Source organism: Rissa tridactyla, chromosome 3 (genome assembly GCF_028500815.1).
Source record: "Rissa tridactyla isolate bRisTri1 chromosome 3, bRisTri1.patW.cur.20221130, whole genome shotgun sequence".
In the NCBI taxonomy this organism is placed as follows: Eukaryota; Metazoa; Chordata; class Aves; order Charadriiformes; family Laridae; genus Rissa; species Rissa tridactyla.
This window is the reverse complement of record NC_071468.1, coordinates 56,368,646-56,380,952: the sequence shown is the minus strand read 5'-3', so window position 1 is coordinate 56,380,952 and position 12,307 is coordinate 56,368,646. Positions and strand designations below refer to the sequence as shown.

At 42.1% G+C, this 12,307-nt stretch overlaps 1 protein-coding gene across 4 annotated transcripts in view; it reads right to left on the bottom strand.

Moving 5' to 3' along the window:
* PLEKHG1 (pleckstrin homology and RhoGEF domain containing G1) overlaps positions 1-11,348 on the bottom strand; it is a 180,663-nt gene extending 169,315 nt beyond the window's left edge. The window contains exons 1-4 of one of the 4 annotated variants that reach the window (XM_054194412.1): positions 10,209-11,348; positions 8,204-8,539; positions 5,628-6,887; positions 3,099-3,222 (exon numbers count right to left, since the gene is read on the bottom strand). The gene's annotated coding sequence lies outside the window, so the exon portion shown is untranslated. Of the gene's footprint in view, positions 1-3,098; positions 4,040-5,627; positions 6,888-8,203; positions 8,540-10,208 lie in introns of those variants that run through there. The other 3 variants (XM_054194411.1, XM_054194413.1, XM_054194414.1) reach the window with 3 other exon arrangements.
* Positions 11,349-12,307: the final 959 nt, after the last annotated feature.

The window sequence follows — 12,307 nt, the reverse complement described above, 5'->3', positions numbered from 1 at the left end:
AGCACAGGGAAAGAAAGAAACTGGCTGGCCAGGTACAGAGAAATGCCCAGCATCTGAAGGATAGAAAACCACTGCCATCTGTCACCACAAAAATTAAAAAAAAAAAGAAGAAATCATAAAAAACTAATCAAGGATTTGAGAAAGGAAAAGGGTTAAATCACAAAGGGTAAACAGCTCTAGCAGAGAGGAGACCTCAAGGATGAGTCTCTCCGTCAGAGTGCTAGCAGATATGAACTGTGTGCAGAATCAAGCGCAGGCAGACAGATGTCAAAAGCAGGCTGGATTGCATAGCGTGTTTCAAACCCAGCTATCATCTGCAGGGTGGTGACGAAAAAAAAGACAGTCAAAATTCAGAGAACGGAGAGTAGCCCACAGATGTTGAGGAGGAAAAGGCCAATTAACTTAGCTTGTCTTTATCTCTGCCGGTCATGGCTATGAAGGGACAGACCCTCTTCACACTGATGTCACCTTCCAGGTCTCAGCCTTCCATTCCTCATTCCTGGAGGTTAGCTCCAAACAGAAACCCATTACAAAATAATCTATGTCTGTTAAGATCATCCAATGTAAATGCACAAATCCTTCTGTGTTAATAAACTAGCAAGGTGGCATGAGAAGCTATTCTAATTATGTGTGTCTAATATACAGAAAAGACACACCTGCTGTTAACTCTTTACATAAAACTGAGAGTCAAATGTCATATGTCTGACCTGGACATCCTTCTAGAAGGGATGGCTGAAAGCTTGCTGTGAAAGCTAAAATTGAAACACTATGGCGTGGTTCGACTGAAGAACTGAATCTCTTTGGAGATGCACAATTACAGGGGGAATATTCTGTCACTAAATGGGGAGGAAAGGATACTCCGATCTCTTCCCCCTGACAAATCAGGGAAAAAAGTCTATGAAATGAATGCAGGGAACAGAAGTTACACCTTTTGCATTACAAAAGTTAACTTCAGAAGGTTAGGTCAATAAACCTGAAGTATGTCAATAATCCACTTTACATTTTAACAGCCCTTACCCAAACAAGACTATTTCATTTGGATAGTTTGCTATCAGAAGTCCAATAGTTTAATTGGATCACATAAACAGCAACCCAATTAAAGTTACCTCAGCAGTGCACAGATACTGTTCAAATAACTCTCCCAACATAAATGGTCTTAAAATGGCACCCTTTATAATTGCAAAGGAGATCCTTGGGTGACCACCAGAGAGATGAAAGGTGAAATACACAGCCCTTTACCCACAAGGTCTGCTTCCTTTCCCTTCAAAATGCAATTGTATTGCTTTTAATGCTCTGGCATGTTCTCAGTGTTTTTTCTCCTGGCTCTGCAGTGAGATCAGGCTACAGGAAGAAAAGCAATGTGTTAACACCACAGTGTCTCTTAAGGACTATTTTTATTGTTCCTGATTTATTTCTGACCTCCTGGTTTTTTTTCTGCTTGACCTTTTACATGAAGACAAGGAAAACAGTACATTTCATCTGCCAGTTCAGTGCATTTTCTTTTCTTCGCTCACAGAATTATAGGGTTTTAAGTGAACGTCAGCTATTCTGCCCGCAGGCTTTCATTTCAGAGCAAGAGCATACCTGGCCTTTCGTTTCCTCGCTGGTAATAGCTTTGGTTAAGTAAGGGAATGTTTACCAAGCAAAACCAACTCAGCCTCTCAGAGTAGTCCTGAATGACAATGTTTTGGAAATGGGTTTCCCCTGGGAGTCAAAATTGGTGGCATGTAGTCAGGTATTTTCGTAGTGTAATTGGCTTGTTTACCAAACCTGCACATTTCTCATCACAGTTCCTTTGAACCATGATAATGAACAGCGCACAAGCACCTTCCCAATTGTGGGTTATCATATTGCCTTGTGCCCAGAAACTGCTGTTCTGCTTCACCTTCCCTTACCACTCTACAGATCTAAGTGTATGGTCCCAATGTTAATGCAGATACTTGTGTGCTAAACCCATGTACTGAACCAGAGAGCGACAGAAAGATATTAAGGTTTGAAAACCTCATTGTTTTATTAGCACCAGGGCTATGTTAGCATCCTTGTTTAGGGAAGCTGAGAGCATGTCACCCTCCCCTCTCCTCCTTCCCCTTGTGCTCACATTTCCCTGAACTGTCAGCCCTCAGCCCTGTCCTGCCCCCAGTCCTCCTGCTTCTTATCCTTGTTCCAGAGCTTCTGGAATGACAGGAGCACCAGGAAAGTCATAGGTTGGTCATTAAGCAGAGGTGGGTGTTCCACAGGAGCAAGTAGATTCAGGTCTGATCAGCTTCAAACAAGGCTGCTGCCTCTCGGTAGACTGAACACTGAACAGGTCATGGTACAGTCTTCTCCTTCTTATTCCCCTCCCATTCTAATAAGACACTTGAACTCCCTGTCTCAGTTATCACTGCTGCATTCGCAGCCTCCTTTCTGGCAGCTCCATTTATCTCTACTGCCTACACAAGTAGAAGAGGTCGAACCTTACTCTCACCATCCTGCTACAAAGAGGGACTAGCGACAGCACTGGCCTGAGACAGGGAGTCTTTTCTTTGTGGTTAGAAGTTGTTCCTTGGACATCGCGTCCTAGGATCTTGGCACTCAGGGGCCTTGGAGTCATTTATAGGAGCTTTTTAGAGAAGAGAGATGGAGGTACCAGGGAAGATACAGGGTACAGGTTTGCCAATGGTGCCAGAGCTCCTCCTTAGGACTCCATGGGTTCCTTATCAGGACACAGGACACCCCAGCACCAGGTAGAGGGACAGCAAGGTGTTTGTGCAGGTCTTGGGCAAGAAGTATGGCGGACTCTAGACCCCCAGGAGAACCTCCCTGGCTTCTTTCTCCCTGGCTGATTTATAGCATGGACATAGGTATTTGATAACCTGTCTTAGAAACTTCCTGTCTGCAGTTTACCTGTGTCCTGCTGCCCAGCCTGAAAGCGGATGTAGCAGGCAACTGACTCCACCTGAAAAGAGCTACATGGCTAAGGCCTTATCTGCCACTTTTCTCATTTGCGTCACAACAGAGGACCCAAGAAGGTGAGTCTAAGCAGCTATCCTCTTTACCCTCTCCATGTGCGTAACAAATGGCCTGTAGCCCATTAACTATCAAAGAAAGGATAATACCTTACTTCATCCTAGTTACTCTGTGATTAAAATGATTGGGGGGCCTCCTCTTCTCTGTCTGCAAGCAGCTTCATCCAAGTTTCTTCCAGCTTGATGCACGCAGTGTGCAAACCATTAAGGCCTCCTGCCAAAACAATAACATTTCCAGTCAGTCTTTAGAAACAACAGTGTCATTTTCTTATTCACACAACTGTGACAACAGGAAATGAAGTCCCAGTTAAATTAACTTAGCTGGTATCTACAGACTAATAAAGATTTCCTTATAACAAATTGTAATGTCTCCGTTTTTCCCCATGTATTCAAAATCCAAACAATGTTTTTCTTTACTCAAAACAAGTGTTTGAACTCTCAAAATGGCAATTCTGCCTATGAAGTATTCTTTGTCAACGGGACTTCAATCTTTAATAACAAAATAAAAGTCTTATGTTTGTACTTAAAAATATTTCCCACTACATTTCTGTTTTCAGAGCTTAGGTGGGACTGTTGATTCAGCCTGTTGCTCTATTCCCACCCCATGTGCTGGTACTGGAATGCCTCTTGCAGCCTCATCCATACAGAAGAAACAGGTCCCTTTAACAGTAGTTAAAACATTATAAGATATTCCCATCTTCTCCCAGTATAGATGCAGTAGTACTGGTACAAATGTGCCATATAACAGCATGGTTAAGAGTATGAAAAAAGCCACAGTGGATCAAAAATGGCATTTAGCACCATGTCCTGTGCCTGACAATGGCCAGCAATGGATACCGGGGGGAGTAAAAGAACATGGAAAGCTCAGACTGACATTCTGCAAGATTTCGTACCCAGTTTCCAGGGATTTGTATATGACAGACACCTGGAACTGCAGCAGGTATCTTTGTGCCTGATAACTCTCAATGCATTTTTCATGCATGAACCTTCACAGCCCATTTCTGAAGCTCTGAGAACTTCTGGACCCCATGATACGCTGCAGCCAAGGACTGCAGAGTTTAAACACGCAGCAGCCTGTGAAGACTTATCTCCTGTTTGTTTTGAACCTGCCACCTGATGGGTTCATGGCACGCTTGCCTGCTTTTGTAATGGAAGCAAAAGAGAAAAACTCTTTCATGTTGACTTTTTTCTTCCTACTCTGAATTTTAGTGCTACCTATTAAGCCTCCTCACCCATCTTCTTCTTCCACACTGCAAAACCGTGCCCTACTGCTTCTGGTAAAGAAGACTCATAAGGAAGGGAACAGGCATCTTTCTACAAATATGGCACTGAAAAATACACTGAGTTAATTCTTTCACCAGAAAAGTCTTATTTCTCAGGTTATGAGTAAAGAAAACCTGTCAAAGCAGTGCCAGCTACTTTGCATTAACTGCTTATTTACATGCCACTTCTCTGTGGTAAACAGGAGGTACATTATTCTTCAAGGAGAGTGAATCATCACTGAAACAGAGATAAAATTTATGACGTCTTAAGAACATGTACCCAGGCAGGTACTAAGGAGCAGCTGATACCCACGCTGTAAATTCATGTCTTACTTTATCAGGCAATACTCAGTCCAGCTGAAGGGCCCTCTCTTAGAGATGCTGTGGTATCCTTTGGTCAAACAGCCCACTGACATCCCAGCCACTCAAAACACTTCAGTCTCTGCTGCCCCTTCTCCCCTGAGCTGTAGCACCTTGAGCTGCAGACTGGCAGGCAGCCCTTTCCCCGCCACAGGCCACACTCCACACCACCAAATCCCTGCCTGCCTCTGCCAGAGCCCAGTGTCCAGTCCCCTCCCAAAGCAGACCTTACTGAAAGACCAGAACTCCCTGTCAGTTGCTACAAACTCTATGGGAATGCTAGAACCTAAGAAAAATCTTCACATTTATGTGTGGTTTGCCACCACATCAGCTATGACAGTCTGACCCTGCTAAAATGGAAGTGTTGCACTGTGCTGGCACAGAGAGAGTAATGGGGGGTATCACTCACAGTCCCTTAACCAGGACAGAAAATTTGGTACATGTGGACAGACACAAAGAAAACCTCCATTTGTAGTTAGGAAGGCAGGCTAACATGCTGACAACACTCTGGTCATAAGGAGAAAAAGAATATGGTGGAGCCTGCTCGAGGAAAGGAGAAGCCATGTTTCCTAAAATAAACAAAATTTCTCAGGTAGCACCCAGACTGGTTTGCCAACAACCCAAGCTATGCAAATAAGGACAGTTTAGAGCTATCTACTAAAACCTTGACTGAGATCAGATAGAACCTTTCCTCCTAATCACAGTCTTCATCGAATAGTGGAGTAAACAGTTGCAGGATAAGTGCATGGCAAACAAAATCCACTGCCTGTTTTGCACACTGGATGTCTTGCTATTGAAATATACATCTCTGTACAAAGGAGAGACCAGAATTGTCTCTGTTATTTACCCACTGGCGTTAATTAATTTACAAGAAATCACTGGCCCTCCTATTATATGCCTTTCAATTGATGACAGGTACATCTATCTAAAGCCTGTCCTGCCTATTTTCGGTTTGTTACAGTGACCTGACCATTCACATTCCCTTTCTGCCACTTACTTTTCTCTTTCACAGGAGACTGAAGTAAACCAGTTTTAGTCAGCTACAACACTACAAAAAAAGAGCATTACTGAATGAAAGCCAAGGTCAACTAATGTCATGAAATTCCTGCTAGAACGTAAACCCATATGATCTCTAAGTATGATTCCTGCCCATTTCTTCAGTGTAAATCAGCCCCCCCCCTTCCTTTTTCTGTCCTGACGAACACAAAATTCAGTGCTTTCAACAGTAACAGACCTCAGAAAGCACCTCCCTTGTTAATCCTAAATAAAGTGGACTTTACCAGTCATCCCGAAAGACAGGCATCCTCATGTTGGTCTTCTATGTTTTTTGGAGGTTTACTTAAATGATTAACTGCAACTATTAAAATGTTAAGCTAGATTATCCATCAGTGCTCAGCCATGTGGTCAAGAGTCTTTAGGTCATGTGGCAAATCAGGCCAAGCACTTCTTGTAGGAGTACACCTGTGTGCTAATTTTAAAATGAGGTCTCTGCAGTTCCCAATTTATGGACCTATCAGACACTTCCCATTAATGCTTTGCAAGCACAGCTTACCCACTGGATTGCTCAGCACCGATCAGTGCTGTCTTTTGCAAATAGAAATGATGTGGTGAGGGCAACTTACAACCTTAAATATGATTATCAGTGCACACCAGAAGGTAACTGAAGTTCTCTCACCTTTCCCATTTCTGAGTGTTGATACAGGATACCACCTGGTAAGCCACTAGATAGTCGTACAGTTTAGCGTCACCGAAACCCAGCAAGGGAGAGACTTTAAGAGATTGTACAGCCCAGGCCCCTGCGTAGAGGGAGGATCAATTTTATTTAGACTGCCCCAATCAATAAAAACCCTTCTGAGGGTTTTGCTAAGCTTGTTCTTTACCCCAAGATGACTAGATAAGTCAATCTGATGTTCATCCTCATCTCATTTTACTAGCTCCTGAATAATACTTACATTATATACTTACAATTCTTTACTTACATAATTGTCCAAATCCTCCGCAATCTATACAAGCTTGAAGAATGTTTCAACCCTTTCTAGGAAATTCAGGGCCAGTCTATTCTACATTTCTTTCAGGTAATTACATCAATTCTTTGAAAACACTGACATCACTGCAGATTAATTGATCAGGGATACTGGAATAAGGAGAGACATTGAAGGAACTGGAAGAGGAATATCCTGCATTTGCCTTTGAGGCCGTAAAAACAGCAGCGGGAAGGAAGAGTGTCACATGAAAGCTCGTCTCCTCCAGACAGCATCTATCCAGATGACAAAAGAAATTTAAAATAAATGTTTATGACACAGGAAACAACAGGAAAACAGGAACTCTCCTGCATAGCGTCAGGGAAGCAAATGCATGTTTCAGAAGAAGGCTCTAATTACAGCTTTTTAGCTATTTCAAGTCTCCTTAAGCTTGTAATGTTTCAGAAGCAGAGGAGCACAGAATTGTCAGTCCACAAGTTACACTGCATCTTGGCTCTTTCCTTTTTTTGCTTTCTCTGCTTCTTCTTTAGAGTCTGCCAACAGCTACCCAGGATGTCTACAAATAAAGTAGTGTTTCCTGGCACCCTTATCCAAGTCAGGCATTTTGAATGGCTTTCAGATGCATAGCTTAGATGTGTTTTAAGTGCCAACAACCGTAGCCATACCCCAAATTTTTGTTGCTTCTTTAATGTTATCTTCTCACAGAATTTTCCACTTCCACTATGCTCATGACCAGAACCATACTCCTCTCTTATTACATCTCCTGCTGTATGCAACTACATTTACTGTATATTAGTTTTGATAAAGTCTGTCTAGTTGTTTGGGGTTTTTTAATATTGTCTTTGTCAGCACCATATCTGCACAGGCCATTTATTTTAACGTTCCCCAAAAGATAATCATGGCTCTTTTTTGTGGTATTTGGGCACTCGGAAAGCACCCTAGAGCCTAACTCCCATCAAAATGTATTTGAAGCAGGCACACATGTCTAGACAGCTTCAGCTTAAATGCCAATGTATTTTTTCCTATAAATTAAGCTTTTCTAAAGGCCTACAGACAAAGTTCCTGGGGGATCTCACTCCTTGCCTGTTCACTCCAGCTTTAACCATTGGTTTCCACCAACAGGTCCATGATTTCAGCATGGAGTAACTGCTGGATTGAGACAGTCTGGTAAGTATGACCAATGCTATTGATGCCAAAATTATGAAAAACCAAAATCTTTTGGTACTAGGAAGTTGGCTGATATTTTTAGGAGTGAGTGAAACCATTTGGATTTGAAAAAAAAAAAGACTAATCTTTAGATATATTATGCTGCAACTACTGTCAAGCCAGGTTCAGATTTTTCTTAAAAAGGCTTGTCATATGGCCAGAACTTCAGAACTAGTCCTCAAGAAAGAGGACCAAGACAAAGCAGACAGTTAGCAACAAATGACCAAGAATACGAAGAGAGTGCGAGAAACCACTTTGAACTAACCCTCTTAAAGCTTAGCCACTGAGGCAGCTTGCCTTCATCCAGACAGAAATGGTCTGAAGGCTGTCAGGAGGCAATGCTCCTTCTCCTACAAGCACAGAAAGCCATGTGTCACCTTCATACCCCTGCCATCTTGAATCCATGACAGCTTATGATTTCCTCTTCTAAGTCCCCAGGGGTGACAAACAGGATGCAAGAGTCTTGCTCCGTGTAGCCAGCGACATCCCGAGCGTGTGCACCTGGAGTGTATACCGCTCTGAAAGTCAGGCTGCTTCTGTCAGCACATATTCAAAGTGAACAGATGAATCTGTGTGTGTCAGTATTCTATCCATTGAGGCAGGAAGCAGGAAATTCTGCCTCAGAAGTAGATCTGTCAATATTTCCTGAAATCTTTGGCTGTAATGAAGTCTTGTACATGCTCTGGTTTTTCAGAGGCCGCTGGTAATTTGTCCCTTTGAACTCAAAAGAAGGCAAGAATTACATTGTTAGACTTTAAATAGATATTTTTTTTCTGTTTGTTCTTTGAAAGTTTTATTACAGAACCTCTCTCCTCTTTTTCCATCTGACTGATACGAAATCAAAGGATCATAAAATGGAAAACGTCTGATTGTAGGAATGAAGCAATTAGTTGACATCAATAACAACAGCATATTATTACTGACAAAAGCATGTTTGCAAACTAGGATCCTTAAATAGAACATTGCAAAAAAAAAAAAAAAAAAATAATACCAACCAGGGCAAATATCCATGCCAGCTTGATGGAAGAAAGCAATAGCAAACTAACTGATACTAGCTTTACTTATTACACTAGCTTAACATGTTTACTCTTCGCTCTTGGAACATTTTATTGCATTTGATAATTACATAACAAGTAAACACTTCAAAAGTGTTTTAAGAAAATGGAAATAATCAGGTAAAGTCTGTGCTATGTCTATTAGGCTTCATGTTCCTGCATTCATTCAATGGTACTGCATAACCAGGAGGCCACCCTGTCTTACACATAAAATACAAAAACATAACATTGTTATTCCTGGGCCACAGAACATAGTAAATATCTTACAACAAAGAAGCCATTAAAAGCCATTAAAATGGATTTTGAGAAACATTATTAGTGGTACATTTAATGAAACAGTTTGAAATTATGTCAGGGAGGGGGAGGTCATCAGAATTAAGGCTATTTTTAAAGACTTCTGCGGCAAGAGTCGGTGTCTCTGGGCCTCGTTTCTCCTCTCTGCACAAGGCTTCAAGGCTGCTGTTTCAGAGTCAATGCTGAAAAAAAAAGTTAAGTCTTGCCACGCTGATTCTTGTAAGTCTTTGGATAAGTCTTATGTGATCTTTGACATAGGAGTTAGGCTACAAAACCCTCTCACAGAAGCCAAGAATCAAAACTGTGTTTTGCTTGGAAGTGTTTTTCAGCTCCCAGGAATTCATAAGGGTTTGTATGTAACAGTAATAAAACAGCAATAAGAGTTCTGCAGTTAAATCACTTTCCTTAGCAAACCAGGAAGAAATAACAGAGTGGCCTTGGTCTTTGATGTTTAAATAGAAACACCAAGAGCAATCCCTCTAGCCATATTAAGTGGCCTTGGTATAATCAAGGCACCAGAATATCTGTTTGTTTAACCTACATTATGCGAGATCTCCATGTGACAGGCAAAAATGTGCCAGTCTGCTCAACTGAATTCATTACTGGAAATACATCACAACAGAGTTGAAGGTAATTTTTAAAACATACAGGGAAAAGGTATGAAAAAGAGAAGAGGTCATTTAATTCTTTGTTTTGATACAGCATCACTTACTACATCACTTATTTTTCTCATTTAATAGAGTAGCACCTCTGTTTTCCTAATGGAATAACTTAGGGCTCTCTCGTACCACAAGACAGGTGGCAAGAGAGAGCCCTAAGTTATTCCATTAGGAAAACATATCACCTATCACTCTGGAGTATATAATAACGTAATATATAAATACATATAATAATGTAGACTATAATACATACGTGTATAAAAGTAAAGTTTTCAGTCCTGTCTTATTATGATTTCATGCAAATCACTTGAGTGAGACCACTTTGCTGGGCACCACAGACATCCCACCCTCTCCCCCACCTAATAATTTCCTCTGAACTCACACTTGGTTTGTTTCTTCCAACTTGGCAGAAGTTGGCTGGCTCCTTTCCTTCAGACCAGCTTTCACCCCAGGCTTTCTTGCTCTCTGAAAGAGGAAGGGCCGGGAAAGCGACTGACAAAACCGGGCCAGACCTCTCCCATCTCCTCTGGTATCTGTAGGGGTGTGCACCAACAGCAACAGCTGTAGGAAAGGAAAAGGAAGAGAAAGGCACTGAGGAAAGGGAGAGATAAGGAGAAGCTGTTGCGCAATGGATCTCAGGGCGTAAACATGCAGGTGTGTGAACTGCTGAAACAAAATGCTCGAAGGCGAGAGGACTAATAGGAGGCATTGGGATAAAACTGGGCCAGGCTGAGTGTCATCTCTACACAAAGAGACCTAACTGAACAGCTCTGTATAAAAATAACAACCTGCCTTGCCAGCCACATTCTCCCTTTGGCCCCCAGCTGTTTCCACTTCCTTAACATATGTTGAACCAAATAAAGTGTTTACTAATTTCCCATCCAGCTTTTTCAAAAAAACACGAGAGCATGCACTGCCAAGGCCGGAAGAAGGTGAAAAAGAGCAGGCAAGAAGAACAGTAGAAGATAACTAAAGCGTTTAATCAGTGCATTTCTCTTGGGTTTTCTGTAGGTCTTGCTTAACTGCTTCATTACCAGAGCAGGCATCAAGATGACCCTCTACAGTTACCAGTTTAGTAGAAGCCAAGTGGATGTGCAGGGCAAAAGGTTTCAGAGGGGGATCCGTTCCCTCCACAAGGGAACTAGAAGTACATTTTGAGTGGCTAGCAATGACCGTGACAACAAATAATAACTACACCACATCTGCCGTTCACTCTCTAGAGGAAGTGCCCTGAACTGCAGCCCCACGCACAGTCCAGAGTCAGACAAGGAAAGCAGTTTTTTTCCACTTTGGCTCCTTTTAGCAATACTATTAATAACAAAACAATATTCAAAAGCTGTTGGTATATTTGCTGTTTCTCTATCATTCTTTCATCAGCAGAGCTCAAGGGTAATTAGTGCATGATTCCCTGGCACTGCTAATTCTGCCTATTCATGAACCCAAGTTAATAAACCAAACCAGTAATCCCAGACTGCCAATTCTCACCCACTTGTATCACATAAATAGCAACACTGTAGATTTATTCATTCACCAAGGAGAGAGGGAAAGGACTGAGACCACAGTGAAAGCCTTGTTCGTATTCAGATGCTCTGCTGCCGAACACGATGCAGCTGTGCGCAGCTGCTGTGCCTCTCTGCACGCTTCATAGTGACGCAGCTAGCTGTGAGAGCACATTGTACCTGTGAGAGCACCTCTGCATCTCCATAAGGATGTTCACATCCTAGTCTGTTCAGATGTAACTGTTTCGGTCTGGAGTCACACATTCAGAAGATACTTAAACCAGTGAGAAAGCTCTAGGCAGCAACCGCACCACACCCTGAGACCACCGAAACAAATATCCCTTGGTTCCTTTTCTCATGTTTTTCCCTGTGAGGATGACTTTTATAGAGCGACAGGTAGCAGAACAGGTGAGTTAAAAATGGCAATTAAAAATTAATCCTGGGATTAGCATGTTTAATGAGTCCAAATACCTGGAGTTTATTGAAGTAAAAACCTGGAACAGTATCACGTGTCTCCAGTCTATGGAGAGGTTTGGGTTTGAAGCTTCAGCATTTATTACAACTGCTTGTTTCCCTCTATTCCTGAACTTAACTAAGATGATCCAGTTAATGAGGGAGGACAAAAGAGCCTTATATTGTATCACTTGTTGTCAGCAGGTTCCCAATCAGCATGCAACAACCACAAAGCGGAACAGGGAAGAATATTTTTTTCAGTTGTGAAAGTGAGGATCTTTGTTGCTCCCACATCTGCCGAGCAAGGCACGTAAAGGTAGCCTCATTCAAAATCTGTGTCAGACATCTCTTCACTCTAAATCTGTGGTATTCGGGTAAGTTACTTCCATCCACTGGGATACAAGGGCATACAATCTCATTTCCTTCTGTCAATGAGGGTGACTGCTGCTTGCAAAGAGCCCTGCCTCTCTGCCCTGGTGTGCTTCTTGAGGTCAGATTCCCTGGAATCAGAGGAAACCCCAACCAAAAG